Consider the following 15,880-nt stretch of genomic DNA (forward strand, 5'->3'; position numbering starts at 1 on the left):
TCCTTGAATGTAACTGTCTTGTGCATGCCATCTGCACATGCTATAAACTCCACAATAGTACAATTTCTGCTTTGAATAGCCATATTTATTTTACACTCACACCCTAAGTATTAAGAGGAAAGTAGTCTTTTCAATGTACCCATTGATTTAACTTTTCTGAAGATCATCACCTCTTTCTAAAGATCTAAATTTCCATCTGGGATCTTTTTTTTTTTTCAGTTTGAAAAACTGTCTTTAATATTTTTACTAATGGCTAATTGTCTTGGTTTTCCTCATTTGAAAATGTCTTTATTTTGCCTTCATCATTGAAGGTTTCTTTTTTTTTTTTTTTTTTTTTTAATTTGAGATGGAGTCTCACTTTGTTACCCAGGCTGGAGTTCAGTGGTGTGATCTTGGCTCACTGCAACCTCTGCCCCCTGGGTTCAAGAGATTCTTCTTCCTCAGCCTCCAGAGTAGCTGGGACTACAGGTGTGAGCCACCACACCTGGTTAATTTTTGTATTTTTAGTAGAGACGGGGTTTCACCTTATTGGCCAGGCTGGTCTCTAACTCCTGACCTCGTGATTTGCTTGCCTTGGCCTCCCAAAGTGCTGAGATTACAGGCGTGAGCCACTGCACCCTGCCCTGAAGGATATTTTTGCTGAATATAAATTACTGGGTCAAAAGGATATGTTTTGTTTTGGTTTGGTCTCATTTTTTTCCCCTTTTGTTCCTTTAAAGACATGTTTCCATCGTCCTCCAGCAACCATTGTTTCTAATGAGAAGTCAGCAATGATCTGAATGATCATTCCAGCCTACAGCATATCAGGAAAGAGAATTCACTGGCTAAAGTTTAGCCTCAGTCCACTCAAGCCAGCCTCTTGGGTGGGTGTAATTCCTCCTCCCTTCTACAGGTGAGCAGCTTCCTAGAACACCAAGCTTGGCGTGTTCTTTTCACATCAGAAATTTCGTTCCTGTTGTCTCTGCCACCTCCAGTGCTATCCTTCCCTCTGCCTCCTGTAGACTCCCAGTCCCTTCTTCCTTCACACCCCTTCCCAAACACCACCTCCTCCACAAATTCTTTCCTGAAGGATAGTCTACTGAGAAGCCTCATTGATGTGCGTATTTTAGACTAAAGGAGCCAGTGGGACCTCCCAGGTGCCCAATCTATTCCACCTGCTTAGGTACAGGCATCCTTTTGCCAGTAGCAGCTACATTTGACTGAACAGAAAGATTCATTTGGTGCCTACAACAGGCACCACGCCCTATTAAATCAGTCAGAATGCATGGGATTGTCACAGTGGTTCCATTTCATTGTCACTTTTATGCAAAGATCTGCTTAAATCATATTCTGTTGTTTGAAGTAAAGTCAAGCACTCCCTCCCATTTGCCTTCTGAAAAGCTGCACCATCACACTAATGGGAAGCATGACTTTAACTTGACCCTTTCTGATGGGACTCTCACCCCACTGAATGCTGAAAAATCTTGGACATTCCAGTTCAGGGCTTGGCCTCACACTCTTCCCTGCCACTTATATCTGGTTGTAGCTCAGCCTCTGTAAAGGAGTTTAGGAAAACTGCACAAACTGGGAGGGTATCAGCCCCACAAGAATGCCCTCACTTCAGACACCAGCCATAAGTTCAGCAGTCCCATAACCACCCTCAGACTTGAACAGTTGCTAGAATGACCTACAGAACCCAAGAGAACACTGTTCTTAACTATGACAGTTTTATTGTAGTGAAAGGATAACAAATTAGAACTAGGCAAAGCCAGAGATGCACAGAGCAGAATCTGGGAGGGGTTGAACATGAAGCTTCTGGTCACCCTTTCTCCATGGAGCTTTAGATGTTGTCAACTCTTCCCAGTAAACATGGAATGCTGTCTGCCAGGGAAGCTGCCCTGAGGCTCTATGTTCAGAATTTTTATTGGGGCTCAATCATATACTGTCCATATGGACAGACCTACTGCATCACCATTTCCTCCAGAGGTCAGAACTGACTTGTCATTTCCCAGAGCCCTCATCATAAGTCACAGCTACATTCTCCAGTGGCCAAAGGCCCCAGGCAAACAAAGACACTTCTATCCAGGAAGACATTGCAATGACCTGGGGTCACCTCTCAGTGGCTGAGGGCAAAGGCCAGGCCTCTCTTTAGCCAAGGTTAATTTTTCATTGCATGGTTATTATTTATCCATTAGAAGAATTATAAAATATTTTATTTCCTTTCTGCTTTTAAATTTTTTCTATAATGAATGTTTTTACTTACATAATTCTTGTTAAGATGATTGTGAGGTGGGGCACCCCAGCTGGGCCTGTAAGCCACAGAATGACAAGGTTCTCCCTAGGGAAAAAGCCTCAGAGGTGAAGAGCTGAGACTCGAGCCAGCCACACAGACTCCTGCCACCAATCTTGTTCACCAAGAGGCGCGCTCTGTGTGCCGCTTCATGAATGGCAGCTAGTGTCCTTGACTGTCTGATTACTCCAAAATATTTACCTACTCTCAGCCTAGACAAATTCCACTCATCTCTGAAGGCCAGTTCAAGTTCATCCTGCGTCAGGAAACCTTCTGTGACTGTCTCTTGCTACCCACTCCCCTGATGCGTGTGTGGAATGAGATAGAACAGATGGTGGATTTGTCCAGATAATCTGCAAACAGGTTGTCACCTGACCTCTGCAGAAGCTTCCGACACCCTGATCCCATGCGTGGTCTCACTAAGAATACATTCAGACTAAGGCCAAGCTGGGCCAGGTCCTTCCTCCTTGTCCCCTAAGCACCTGGCCGAGCTGCGGGCAGCAGGCTCTCAACACACAGCAGCTGACACAGAAACTGAGCCATGTTTTCCTCCAGCATTGTCTTGTCCCATGAAGTGGCATCTGCAGTGGTGTGGGAGGAAAGCCCGGCCCCTCCACGAAACCAGAGGCCACAGAAACAGCCACTGCCTCTCCATGCTGGTGCCAGCAGCTCTTCTTGTCTGAGGAGGGATCATCTGGCTGGAGATTCCCGTGACTTGGGACAGGAGGAACTGTGCTCGGCATGGAAGGGGCACCTGTTCAGTTTCAGAGCACAAAGTGGGAGGCTGCAAAACAGCATTAGCCATACTCGCCCAGGAGTTCTGGGTGCTGCACTAAGTGGCCCATGGGAACCTGAGTCCTGTGGGGCTGACCCTGCCTGGGGAACTGAGGCTAGGAGGGGCCCCAGTGCCACCAAAAGAAGGGGGCTTCCATTTCCTGGCATCTTGGGAAGCCTGAGGGTGACCACAGGGCCAACCCCACTTCCCTGCTGTGCCCTCTCCTCTGGGGGTGCTGTGTAATCTGGGGCTGAGGAAATGCATGGCCCAAAGGAAGGGCACCAACGTGTCCAGACCACCCCCACACAGAGCCGCTCAGCCCGTGTGTCAGGCCAGATGCAGAGGATGTTGCCCGGCCTCCAGAAGGTCTCATGGGACCTTCCTCTCATGCGTGCTCCCACACTGGGTGTCCCTGTTGGGAAAACCCAGGCACTCACCCCACCTGCCCCCACAATGAAAGAGAGAGAGAGAGGGACCTTCTCTATGTGGCATCTGATCAGCAGGCTCCCTCCTGAAGTCTGTAGGGGAGAGCTCTGCTGTAGGGGTGTCTGTGTTGGGTGTATGTCAATCCATAGTGGACATTTAGGACAACGCTGCTGCCAGCCTCAGATGACAGGATGTGGTCAGATGAAGTTTGTATTTGCCTTCTTAATGAACAGTCAGTTACTTAGACACTTTTCTAGGACAAAGAGAAATGTGACTTCAGGTTTACAATTCATGTCTCTGAAAAGGATAATATGGTCAAACACAAATGAAATCAATAGCTTCACCCCACCTCCACACACCCTTTTTCCTCTCTAACCCCTCCCCGACCCCGAGGACATTAGACATTCAATTAATGTGATTTCCAAGTTCTGATCCTGACTGCCCTAGACAACTTTCTGATGCTGACTTGGATCTGCCTGTAGGGAGTACTGCTTTGTGGAAGACACTTTGAGTATTGTGATCCCCATATAGTCACTTCCCATGTGAGCCTAGGACATCCACTGGCATTCGGTCTTCTATGCCCATCTCGCATGCTTGGCAATGTGAGTTGTGTCTCAGAGAAACAGCGCCCCACCAGCCTTGACATAAATACATTCTATGCAGGCTCCAGGCCTGGTCTGACTGGGACTGCTCCCCGAGGCAGTGAAGGGCTCCCCAAGAAACTCTTCACGGGCTTTTCACTGTCCTGACAGCACCGCACTGCAGCCTGCAGCAGGAGTCGTGTTGCCACACAAGTTGTGAAGGCACATTCCGTGTCGTTCTAACTGCCCAGCTGCAATGTGGAGAGGCCGCATTAAGGTAACAACGCCGAGTTGCATTAGACTGCTGGGAACAGGACTTGATCTCTAGGGAAGTGGTTCTCAACCTCGAACATGCGTCAGAGCCCTGAACACCAACTGCTGGGCCGCCCCGAGGTTCTAACTCAGTAGCTCTGAGCTGGGGCCTGAAATTTTTCACTTCCAACAAGTCCTGCCCTAACTGTTCTAGGGATAATCCAGGGTTGATATTGCATCATCGAAGAATTTGTTTCATTGCAAGGCCAGTAAGTATCACCAGTTTGTAAGCAACTTACTATTTCTGTATCATCTCATATTCCAGGCATGAGAGCGTGAAGGAGCCTCTGCCTGGCAAGTTGAACAAAAGTGAATCCGCTTCTATCCACTTTTTGAAGGCCCACTGCCAGCTTCACCTTCAGATTTTACACATCCTCTTCCTAAACTTTAGAGTGACAACAAATGTAGTTCACACATTCGAACCAGTGAGTGAACGTTTGCAGTGAAAATGCGTTTACATTTAAAAATCAAATTGCAGCAGACCTTTCTGAGCTGGGCAGACCCTGTGCTGGGTCTATGACAGCACATCCCCCTCAGACACGGCCCGCACACTACACACAGCCCAGCGAGGGGCGTTCTGCAGAAATGTCAGCGAGCTCACGCATAACATGCCCAGAATCGACACTGCCAGCTAACTTCCAGTCACCTGACTGTGACACACTCAAGCCTGTGAGAGTGAACCCGCTTTGTAAAAACCAGGACTAGTCAAAGCCCATAATAAAGTTTTACACTTTGCTCCCCAGCCTAATGGAGAAGAAATCCAAGCTTGAAGGGAAAGGAGGGGTCTGATTTGGTGAAACAGAGATGTGAGGCTGAGGCTTCTGAGAATGTGGGTTTGGGGTAGGGGCGTGGGGGGACTAAAGAACAGGAAAAGGCTGAGGACACACAAGGGAGAAACCCGGGCTCTGGAGCCAGCTCCCCTGGGACAGACCCTGGCTCTGTGTGATCTTGGGCGAGTCTTAGCCTTTCTGTGCCTCAGTTGATTAGCTGTAGAATGTGGTAACTACTGCTGTTATGGACAGAGTTATGTCCCCACCAAATTTATAGTTGAAGCTCTAACCCCCAATGTCACTGTACCTGGAGATGGGGCCTCTAAGGAGGTGATTAAGGCTAAATGAGGTCAGAAGGGTGGGACCCCAACCCAGTAAAACTGTGGCCTTAGAAGAAGATGAAAAGCTCTCTCTGTTTCTTTGTTTGTTTTTTGAGACGGAGTCTGGCTCTGTCTCCCGGGCTGGAGTGCAGTGGCCGGATCTCAGCTCACTGCAAGCTCCGCCTCCCGGGTTCACGCCATTCTCCTGCCTCAGCCTCCCGAGTAGCTGGGACTACAGGCGCCGCCACCTCGCCCGGCTAGTTTTTTTGTATTTTTTAGTAGAGACGGGGTTTCACCATGTTCGCCAGGATGGTCTCGATCTCCTGACCTCGTGATCCACCCGTCTCGGCCTCCCAAAGTGCTGGGATTACAGGCTTGAGCCACCGCGCTTCTCTCTGTCTCTCTTTCTCTCTCTCTGACATATAAAGGCAGTCATGGGAAAACCAGAAAGAGAGGCCTCAGGAGAAACCAGCCCTGTTGATCTTGAACTGCGACTTGATCTCGGACTTCCAGGGTCCAGAACCGCGAAGAAATAAATGGTTGCTAAAGCCACCTTGTCTGTGACAATCACCCCCCTGCAGCGATTTGGTGAACTGGAGCTGAGCATACACAACACCCCTTCTTCTTCCCACTCTCCTTCTCTGTGCATTCTTTCACTCCCACCCCCACTCCCACCCCCAAATCTTCACAGAAACATCTGCTTTCAGGAATGTGTTCAAATCTCAAAGCCCGGGGCGGGACCCTGCACTACCAGGCGTGGCCACTGAGGGGCACTCACACCCGGCGGCGCGCGCTGGTTCCCACGCTCCGGCCACGGGACTGGTGCGCCCCTGGGACGCGGCCAGGGCGGCTGAACCCCTCATGTTTTATTCTGATGAATGTAGATTGAAAGATGGAAGCTATGTTAGTTATTTTTCCTTTAAATGGGCCTTCATTGTTCCACTAGGACGACATGTTGCTGCAATGGCTTGTCATTCAGCCTCCGAAGGAGACACGCGGCGACTAAAACGCACACCGTGTTTTGAAGACAGTAGGGGAAAAAAAAAAAAAAAAAAGAAAGCGAAGCAGTCACTGAGACTTTTTAAATTGATTACATGTGGAAATGCTAATGTTCCGGTGGCACTGGATTAAACAGGACATTATTAACATGCATTCCACCTGCTTCTGGTTACTTTTTAAATTTGGCTAACTGGGCATTTTATATTACAGGTGTGCGGGGGTGGGGGCTGACCTGTGGCCTCGCCTCGTGGCCCTGGGCCCTTCCCTTTCTCCCACTTGCCACGGGGGCCGGGCCCGGGAGCAGAGCTCTGCAGTCAGGGCTGCTGAGAGGCCCAGGGTGCAGAGGACGGGTGGGTGCCCAGGCCCAGGGCACAGGGCCAGGGGTCGGAAACCTGCCAGTCTTTAAAACTACATTTCACAAAGGATCCATCCCGACCCTCTGTCCATAGGGTGGGTCCTCCGTCAATTCATCCAGCACCCATCTAGCTCACCTCACATATCCTACGTATAATAAAATCGCAGGCCGAGCATGGTGGCTCACGTCTGTAATCTCAGCACTTTGGGAGGCTGAGGCAGGTAGATCACTGAGGTCTGAAGTTCCAGACCAGCCTGGCCAACATGGTGATACCCCGTCCGTACTAAAGACACAAAACTTAGCCCTGCATGGTGGCGCATGCCTGTAATCCCAGCTACTCAGGAGGCTGAGGCAGGAGAATCACTTGAACCCGGGAGGCAGAGGTTGCAGTGAGCAGAGATCACGTCACTGCACTCCAGCCTGGGTGACAGAGCGAGACTTCATCTCAGAAAAAAAAAAAAAAAAAAGGAAAAAAAATCACCCAGTGTTTGGCAGTCACCACAGAGCCAAAACCCACCCATCATTCAGGTCCACCCCAGGCTGGCTTCATTACTTTTGGGGGGGACTGGACCTTCATTTGACTTGCTATTTGCTATTGATTAGGGCCCAGACTTTTGTGAAGTTACATGTTAATTTGTAGATATTTTGTCACTAGAGATGCAAATGATTTCAGTCTGGTGGAGAATGAAATCACTGAAACTACTGGCCCCCAAGGCCATGGTTTTAGTTCCTAGTAGGATGTTGGTCACTTTGGCCTCTAACTTAGTAGACTTCCTTTACAGGTGCTATATAGGCTGATGAAACAAAACAAAACTCTGTCAGCCACTCTTTGAACCAGGTGTACAATTTTGACCCTTCTCAGTCTGGGCTAAGCAAATCTCTGACATGTGTTAATTCCAGATTTGTATGAGAGTCTTATATTTAACTGTTAAGTGTATAAGGCTGACTCAAGTAGTTAACTGAATCAGGAGAGAAATTTGAGATGAAGTTGAGGTTAACCCCTGGGGGAATGATGTCCGCAGCATCACAGGGAAGGGTTACCCTAAGCCAGGGGCATGCATGTGGGGAGGGAGGAAAACTGGCAAAACTCTTTCATCCAGAAAGATGAAGGCTGAGAGGAGAGGCAGGTGGCATTTATGATTCCATAGACAGTGTCAAAGAGAGGAACCTAAGCTTGTCTCTAAACCTGAGAAGTAGAAACCTCTTTTGGGTGAAAAGAGGCTGTGTGAGAGGAGAAAGGAAGGAAGTTTCTGCTTCACTGGTGTCAGAGGTGGAAGAACCTTTGACGGATGCTGGAGTCAGTCTGTGTCCCGTGTCTTCGAGGAACTAGCCCCGTGAGATATAGCCCTTGATCTCAGGGAGCAAGCAACCCAGTGGTGCCCACAAAAGCAACACCTGAAGATTAAATAATACAAAATACATTTCAGGAAATACATAGAACATTTCAAGCCACTGGTGCAGACAGTGGGAGCTCAGAAATCAGAGGAGGAGGTGCCCTGGGGCTGGGGTCTGTTATGTTGTACAGAAAAATGCAATGAAGGGAAGGACCTTGAGAGGAGCTGCTGATCCTGGGCTATCCAGTAGAGTCCTAGGTATAGTCACATGTGTCCCCATAAGACAGGAGACAGAGGGAGATCAGAAGCACCACAGAGGACAGACAAGGTTCTTGAAGATGGAGGCAGAGACTGGGGGATGCAGCCACAAACCAAGGAATCTCAGCAGCCACCAGGAGACAAAGACAGATTCTCTCCAGGGCCTCTGGAGGGAGTGGGACCTGCTGGCACCTTGATTCCAGACCTCGGGACTGCAGAACAGCAAGAGGAGATATTCCTGTTGTTCTCAGCCACCTAGTTTATGGTGATTTGTTGCAGCCACCCCAGGATGCGAATACCTTCCCTCACATGCCTAAGCTGAGATGGGTGGAACCGCAGGGCAACTGGACACACATCCCCCCTCCCCCACATCTCTGCGTTGCCCTTGGGCTGCCTCCCAGCATGGTGGTCCCAGCAGTCAGACTTCACAAAGGTGCTGGCCTCCAAGAGGACACTTCCCAGGACAGGAAAGCAGGAGCTCCAGGCATTTGAAGAGGAAGTTACCCAGCGTCATCCCTCCCACCCCTGAGCAAGCTTCAGGGCCAGCCCCAACACCAGGGGAGGGGAAGGAGCCCATTCTCCCCAGGAGAAGGTGCCAAAGCACCCACCTGGACGGGGTATGTGGGGCTGCTTCTGTGAGCACTGACCCCGGTTTCCAACCACAGACCATCCTCAGAGCTCAGCAGGTCCCTTCTCCACACCCTCAACCCTACAACCAAGAGTTTTCAGTGCCCCGGACCCTTTCAGAACAGGAATGTGTGGAACAAGCTCTAAATCTAGAGCGTAACTTAACACATATGTAAAATTGCTTTCTTTCAGGTTTTTTATTTTTATTTTTTCTTTTTGAGACGAAGTCTCGCTCTGACGCCCAAGCTGGAGTGCAGTGGCGCAATCTCGTCTCACTCTTTCAGGTTTATTTTTAAGAAGCAAATCTTATTAATTTCCGGAGAGGGAAATGAAAGAAGATACTGCAATGATAGTATCCACAGAACAGCTTCAAAATCACACAAAGAGACAGACTCATGCAGGTGAAATTGCAAAACTAGAATGGCATGGGGGCAGACACTGAGCTGTGGAGGGGATGGTGCAGAAGCCACATTCCCTGTTTCCTTCCATCCTCCTCCCACTCTCTTGAGTTGAATCACCCCATAGTGGGGCCTGGGCCTGCTTGTTCACCCCACATCTGATGCACGGTTCATTGTTACTCCTTCTTTTAACTGCATCATCCTTTATTTATAAAGAATTTGGAGAGGCAAATAAGGTCATATTAAAACCAGTTGGGGCATGATCTATAATGCATGGCATAGCCAACAAACGATAGTGAATCCTTTGAACACAATTTCTCCAGTGTGCATCTGGTAAGGAGGCTAAGTTCTTAGTGGGGCAGTGCTATTATTAATCAGAAAGTTTGAAGGTGCTTTTTGAGAACTAACCCCAGAGCTACAGAGTTGTGCCTCATTATCAGTATACCAGCCTATACTTTGTTCAGTGCTTTACAATTTAACCAGTGCCTAATTTCTTTCTCAGCGCTCTGTGAGGAAGGTGCTAACATTGGTTAAGGATGCAGCAGCCGTGGTTGAAGGAGGCTGCTTTGCCCTCTGCTTATTCTCAGCTGTAAACAGCTTGCAGGAGGACAATCTGCATTGTTCACAGGGAAGCAAATATGATCCAGAGGTCAGAGTCGTAAGAGCCAAGCAATTTGTCTTTACTCCTAAATCCACTCTGTGCCATCCAGGGTGAGATAGTAACACTGATTTCTGAACAGTGCTTTGTGTGTTACACAGCAGCTTTATATCCAGTGCCTCCTCCACCTCCTCTGCCCTCATTAGGGGTGGGATTGCCCCTGAGCAGGGTCCGAGGGGCAATGGATCGGGGTGCTGCGGGGGCTGAAACCTGCAACTTTGCAGGATGTTTGTGCAGTCATGACAGCCTCGCAGAAAGCCTGGGAACGTGGGGCGTCCTAATCATCCTGAGAACTCCGGGAGGAGGATACACCTCCGTGTTCCATGCCGTCAGGACAGAGCTGGGACACGCAGGCGGCAGCGAACACACACACAGCACAAACCTGTGCTTTGCTGTCCAGGTCAGTGCTTCTCATCCAGGGAGGTCTCGTCCCCCTGGACAAGCTTGGCCATGTCTGGGGACAGTTTGGATTTTCTCAGCTGGGGAGGGGTGTAGAGGGTGCTGCTGGCATCAGTGAATGAATGGAGACCAGGGATGCTACTAAACTTCCTGCAAGGTGCAGGACAGCCCCTGCCACAGAGAATCACCGGGCCCAAAGTGTTAATGGGGCAGAGGCTGAGGAAGCCTGGCATAGGGGCTTTACCTGTCATGAACATGGTAATCCACTGGCTGATGTGAAACAGATGCCAGGATCAGTCCCCATTTTGCAGTTGAAGATGATGCAAAATAGAAACCTCAATCAGCCTCCACGTCACACACTTGGTGAGTGTCACAACCACAGGAGTAAAGCAGAAAAAGGAACCAAGACAGGCGGGCGGGGCAGCGAGGAAGACCCCAGAAGCAACGGCACTGACTTGAAATTGGTTACACGGTTGTGGCCCAAGCAGAATAATCATCTCAGGTTAGCCATGGCTAACCTGAGGCTCAAGGAGAACTCTGTCCTGGACCCAGAAGGGGCCAACATTTTATGAATAACCCAGGCAAAAATTTGGTGGCAAAATTAATGACATTTTCAAACTGAACAAAGCTTGGAGAGACACTTAAAGTAGGCTATGACCACGGTATTAATTTACAGGGACAAATGTGAAGGTCTGCATTTGGGTGCAGAACACACAAGGCCTCCCTCAACAAAGCTCTCATGACAGAGACTTAGTCACCCCATAAAGCTGCCAATTTAGTGGAAAGACCAAAGGAGAACTGTAGACTTAGCTACATTGAGATAACAATCACATTGGGTCTGCTATAGGGATTGACAAAGCACTTTCATGTACATTTGCTTGTTGGATCAAGCGTAACATCTAAGACAGGAAGTGGTAGATATTATTAGGCCCACTTTATAGATGGGGCTCAGGGAAGCCTGCTGACTTCCCAAGAGAATAAAGCAACAGCAGAGCTGGGTTTGGAAACTGGGTTTTTGTTCCAAATTCCACGTTTTTCTCTTTGTGGCCAGAGTCCCAGGAGAGGTTGTGCGGGCGTTTGGAGCATCACTCCCTGGTGCTCAGCCTGGCACCTGTGTGTACTGCCTGCCGTCAACTCCTGGAGGATGTCGCCAGCCCTGGGACCTGCAGGAGGGGCCACGCTTTCCAAGCCGCAGACTCTGCTCATGTAGGAAGACGTCAGCAAGGTCCACACCTGAGGCTCTGCTGTGGTTCCAAGGGAAATCCCTGCCTTAAATCCTAGTGAATGAGACATTGAAGGAGCATAAGTTTACATTTACTTTTTAGTCATTTAGAAAAGCACATACAATCAAAAATTTAAAAGGATAAAGTCACCTTGTAAAGTGACTTTTCACATGATTTTGCATCCCTTGCCTCCTCTGCCGCCGCCTCTTTCTTTCTTTCTCTCTTTCCACATATAAGGCATTCACTTACTTGGAATCATACTGCATATAATCATAAATGCTTTAGGATGTGACAATGTAATGTGTATGATCTTTTTCAATGTGATCCACATTTTTCTTAGAGCATTGTGTTAAATACTGCATAGAATTCCATCCTATGACTGAACAATAATGAATGTGGTCAATGACTTCTCTAACATTTAGTTTCCAGCTTCTTACTATTAAAGACAACACTGTGCACTGGTTTTCATTTGTTTTTCGTTTGTTTCTTTGTTTGTTTTTTGGTTGGTTGTTCTTTCGCTCTTTGAATTCTCACATCTGGAGCTGCACCTTTGTCTAGAATGTTCCTTCTCTCTTTCGCCTGGGTAGCTCTGATTTCTCACGAAGGGTGGTGACTTCCTGTTGGCTGCCTTTGATATCAGTGTTGTCTCTGGGCAGCTTTTATCAACTCTGGATTTCTACAGGCGGCGTCTGATCTTTTCTCCAGTATTGGAGGATGCAGGAGGCAACTAACTGACTTTTCCAAAACCATTTCCCCATCCTTAGAATGAAGATTAAACCACTTGATGAGCATGACAGACTTTAAATAAATAATGCAGTTATGTTTTTACATTATTTAATAATGTATATTAGCTATCTGTAAACTGAAACACACAATCTGAACATAAATAGAAGAACGTGACAAAACCATTTTTGCTGTTAGTTTATAGTTTTTTTCTCCCCTTTTATGTTTCCAGTTCCAGCACACAGCCAGGCGTCATGCTGGCTTGCCCAAGAGGATGTCTGTGGCGGGCCAGTTAACTGCCCTTCCTGGCTTTCACAAATGAGAGTCTTGTCGTAGGTGTGCATGGACAGGGGAATAACTGGAGAGTAATCAGGGTCCAGAAAGCAAAGGGGATCTTCCAGGGGGGAAAAAAGACACCTGTGAGCCGTCAGGGACAAGAACATATGCTCAATGACAGCAGCCAGCCTTGCTAGAGATGGACCCCGGGCAAGGCCCAGGAGAGCAGCGCCAGTGACCAGAGACTCAGGAGCACCCAGCAAGAGCTGACATCCATGACCAAAGGCACATTCCCCCACCACTTGTCATGGTGTTGGAGCAAAAACCCCTTGGAGAACCCTGAGAAGTTCCAATTTGATTTAAGAAAATAGAAATCTTTAACTAGAAAGAGAGCAAGATGGGCTAGGGATGGGGCAGAGGCCATGGCAAGGCTCAGCCATACCTGTCTGTCATGCTTTATGCAAAAAGAAGTGGAAGACCCAAGGGAATGCAGAGGGACCTTCAGATTTAATAAACAGGACTCTTGTTCTCCTGGGAATACGGTGGCAGCTTAGTTTTGAATCTTCAAAGCTCCCCTCATGGAAACCATGGAGACCAACGTTATGGAAGAGAAGCAGGAGTCCAGGAGGTGTGGCTTCAGTAAGCCACCATGGCACTTCCTACCTCACAGGAAACTACTCCTTCCAATCTAGGAAAATCCACCTCTTTCAAATATGAATTTAAAAACTAGAAAGTACAGAGCATCTTTTCTAAGACATTATAAGAAAAAAAGATGATAAAGCAGCATTTTTTTCTTACAAATAACAAAAACTCAACATAAAAAGTGATAACACAAACTAGATGAGAATGGTAACCCAATATTCCTACACGAGTTTTTAAAAATTATTGATACAAAATAAGGAATGAAGTAAGAGACAAGCAGAAATGTACAAATTCAGAGACAAATATACAAAGAGATAGTGAGACAACAGGAATTATACCAGAAAGAAACTGGTAGAAAAAGAAAAATAATGAAAATCAACATCATGAAAATGACCATATTGCCCAAAGCAATCTACAAAATCAGTGCAATGTCTATCAAAAACCAACATCATTTCTCACGGAATTAGGAAAAACAATTCTAAAATTTATATAGAACTAACAAAGAGCACAAGTAGCCAAAGCAATCCTAAGCAAAAAGAACAAATCTAGAGGCATCACATTATCAGACTTCAAATTATGCTACAAAGCTATCATTACCAAAACAGCATGATGCTGGTATAAAAGTAGACACATAGACCAATGGAACAGAATAGAGAACCTGTAAATAAAACCCAACACCTACAACCAACTGATCTTTGACAATGCATACAAAAATATAAATTGAGAAAATGACATTCTATTTAATAAACGGTGCTGGGATAATTGGCAAGCCACATATAGAAGAATGAAACAAGTTCCCTATCTCTTACCTTATTACAAAAATCAACTAAAGATGGAACAAAGACTTAAATCCAAGACCTGAAACCATAAAAATTCTAGAAGATAACCAAGGAAAAACTTTTAACTTTTCTGGACATTGGCCTGGGCAAAGAATTCATGATGAAGACCCCAAAGTCAAATGCAACTAAAACAAAAATAAGTAAATGGGACCTAATTAAACTGAAAAGCTTCTGTGCAGCAAAAGAAATAATCATCAGAGAAAACAGGCAACCCACAGAATGGGAGAAAATATTTCCAACCTATGCATCTGACAAATGACTAATATCCAGAACCTACAAGGCACTCAAACAAATCAGAAAGAAAAAAGCAAATAATCTCCTTAAAAAGTGGGCAAAAGGCATGAACAGACATTTTTCAAAAGAAGATACACAAATAGCCAAAAACTCATGAAAAAATGCTCATCAGGGAAATGTAAATTAAAACCACAATGAGATACCACCTTACTTCTGCAAGAATGGCCTTTATTAAAAAGTCAAAAAACAACAGATATTGGAGCAGATGTGGTGAAATGATCATATACTGCTAGTAGAAATATAAATTAGTACAACCTCAAAGAAAACATTATGGAGATTTCTTAAAGAACTAAAAACAGAACTATCATTTTTTTCCCAGCAATCCCACTACTGGGTATCTACCCCAAGAAAAATAAGAAAAAATATATTTTTAAGAAAAATATATGTAAAAGATACCTGCATGACTATTTGCAGCACAATTCACCATTGCGAAGCTATGGAACCAACGTAAGCGTCCATTGACCAATGAGTGGATAAAGAAAATGTGTTATACATTCACCATGGAATACTATTCAGTCATAAAAAAGAACAAAATAGTATATTTTGCAGCAAATTGGATGGAGCTGTAGGCCATTATTCTAAGTGAAGTAACTCAGGAAAAGAACACAAAAAACTGTATATTCTCACTCATAATTGGGAGCTAAGATACGGGTATGCGAAGGCATACAGAGTGATGTAATGGATTTTGGAGACTCAGAAGAGGGAGAGAGGGTGGGGAGGGAGGAATAAAAAAATCACATATTTGGTTATACACTACTTGGGTGACAGGTGCACTAAAATCTCAGACTTTACCACTATACAGTTCATCCATGTTACCAAAAACCATGTGTACCCCAAAAACTATTGGAATAATAAAGTAAAAAAAGAAAAATAATCAAACAACAATTTTTAACTGATGACTAAATTATAGGAGATGAAAGAAGTGGATAAAATGAAACAGAGATACATAGGGAAAAGATGAAAATGATACATATAAAAAACAGCAAGAAACAAAAATGATAGCTGGAAAAGACAGTAAAAGGGAGCCAACGTATACATAATCAGAGTCTCTGAAGAAGAAAACCAAAACCCTAGACAAATATTTTAACCAACATTTTGATGCTTATTTAAATATTAGAACAAAATTTTAAAATAAAATTTTCTGAAAAGAAAAAAAATAGAATCTGCATATATGAGAGAAAATTGGTTAGTCAACAGTAACACAACTCAGAAAAGTTAATAGAGTGAAGAATACCAAGTAGTGGATACGTGAGATGAACAAGTCTAGGACTTGTACAATGTGAGGACTAGAGTTAATCAAATCATATTGTTACTGGAATTTTTGTTAGATAAGTAGATTTTAGTTGTTCTTGTCACACACACACACAAATAACTATGTGAGATGATAGAAAAGTTTACAGGC

General features: G+C 45.9%; 1 protein-coding gene across 24 annotated transcripts in view; it reads right to left on the minus strand.

The window, feature by feature from the left end:
• Positions 1-9,199: 9,199 nt before the first annotated feature.
• Positions 9,200-15,880, minus strand: part of LOC114677074 (uncharacterized) — a 61,199-nt gene continuing 54,518 nt past the window's right edge. For all 24 annotated transcript variants that reach the window (XR_013415742.1, XR_013415738.1, XR_013415741.1 and 21 more), the window contains one exon: positions 9,200-11,758. The gene's annotated coding sequence lies outside the window, so the exon portion shown is untranslated. The remainder of the gene's footprint in view (positions 11,759-15,880) is intronic.

Source organism: Macaca mulatta, chromosome 3 (genome assembly GCF_049350105.2).
Source record: "Macaca mulatta isolate MMU2019108-1 chromosome 3, T2T-MMU8v2.0, whole genome shotgun sequence".
NCBI lineage: Eukaryota > Metazoa > Chordata > Mammalia > Primates > Cercopithecidae > Macaca > Macaca mulatta.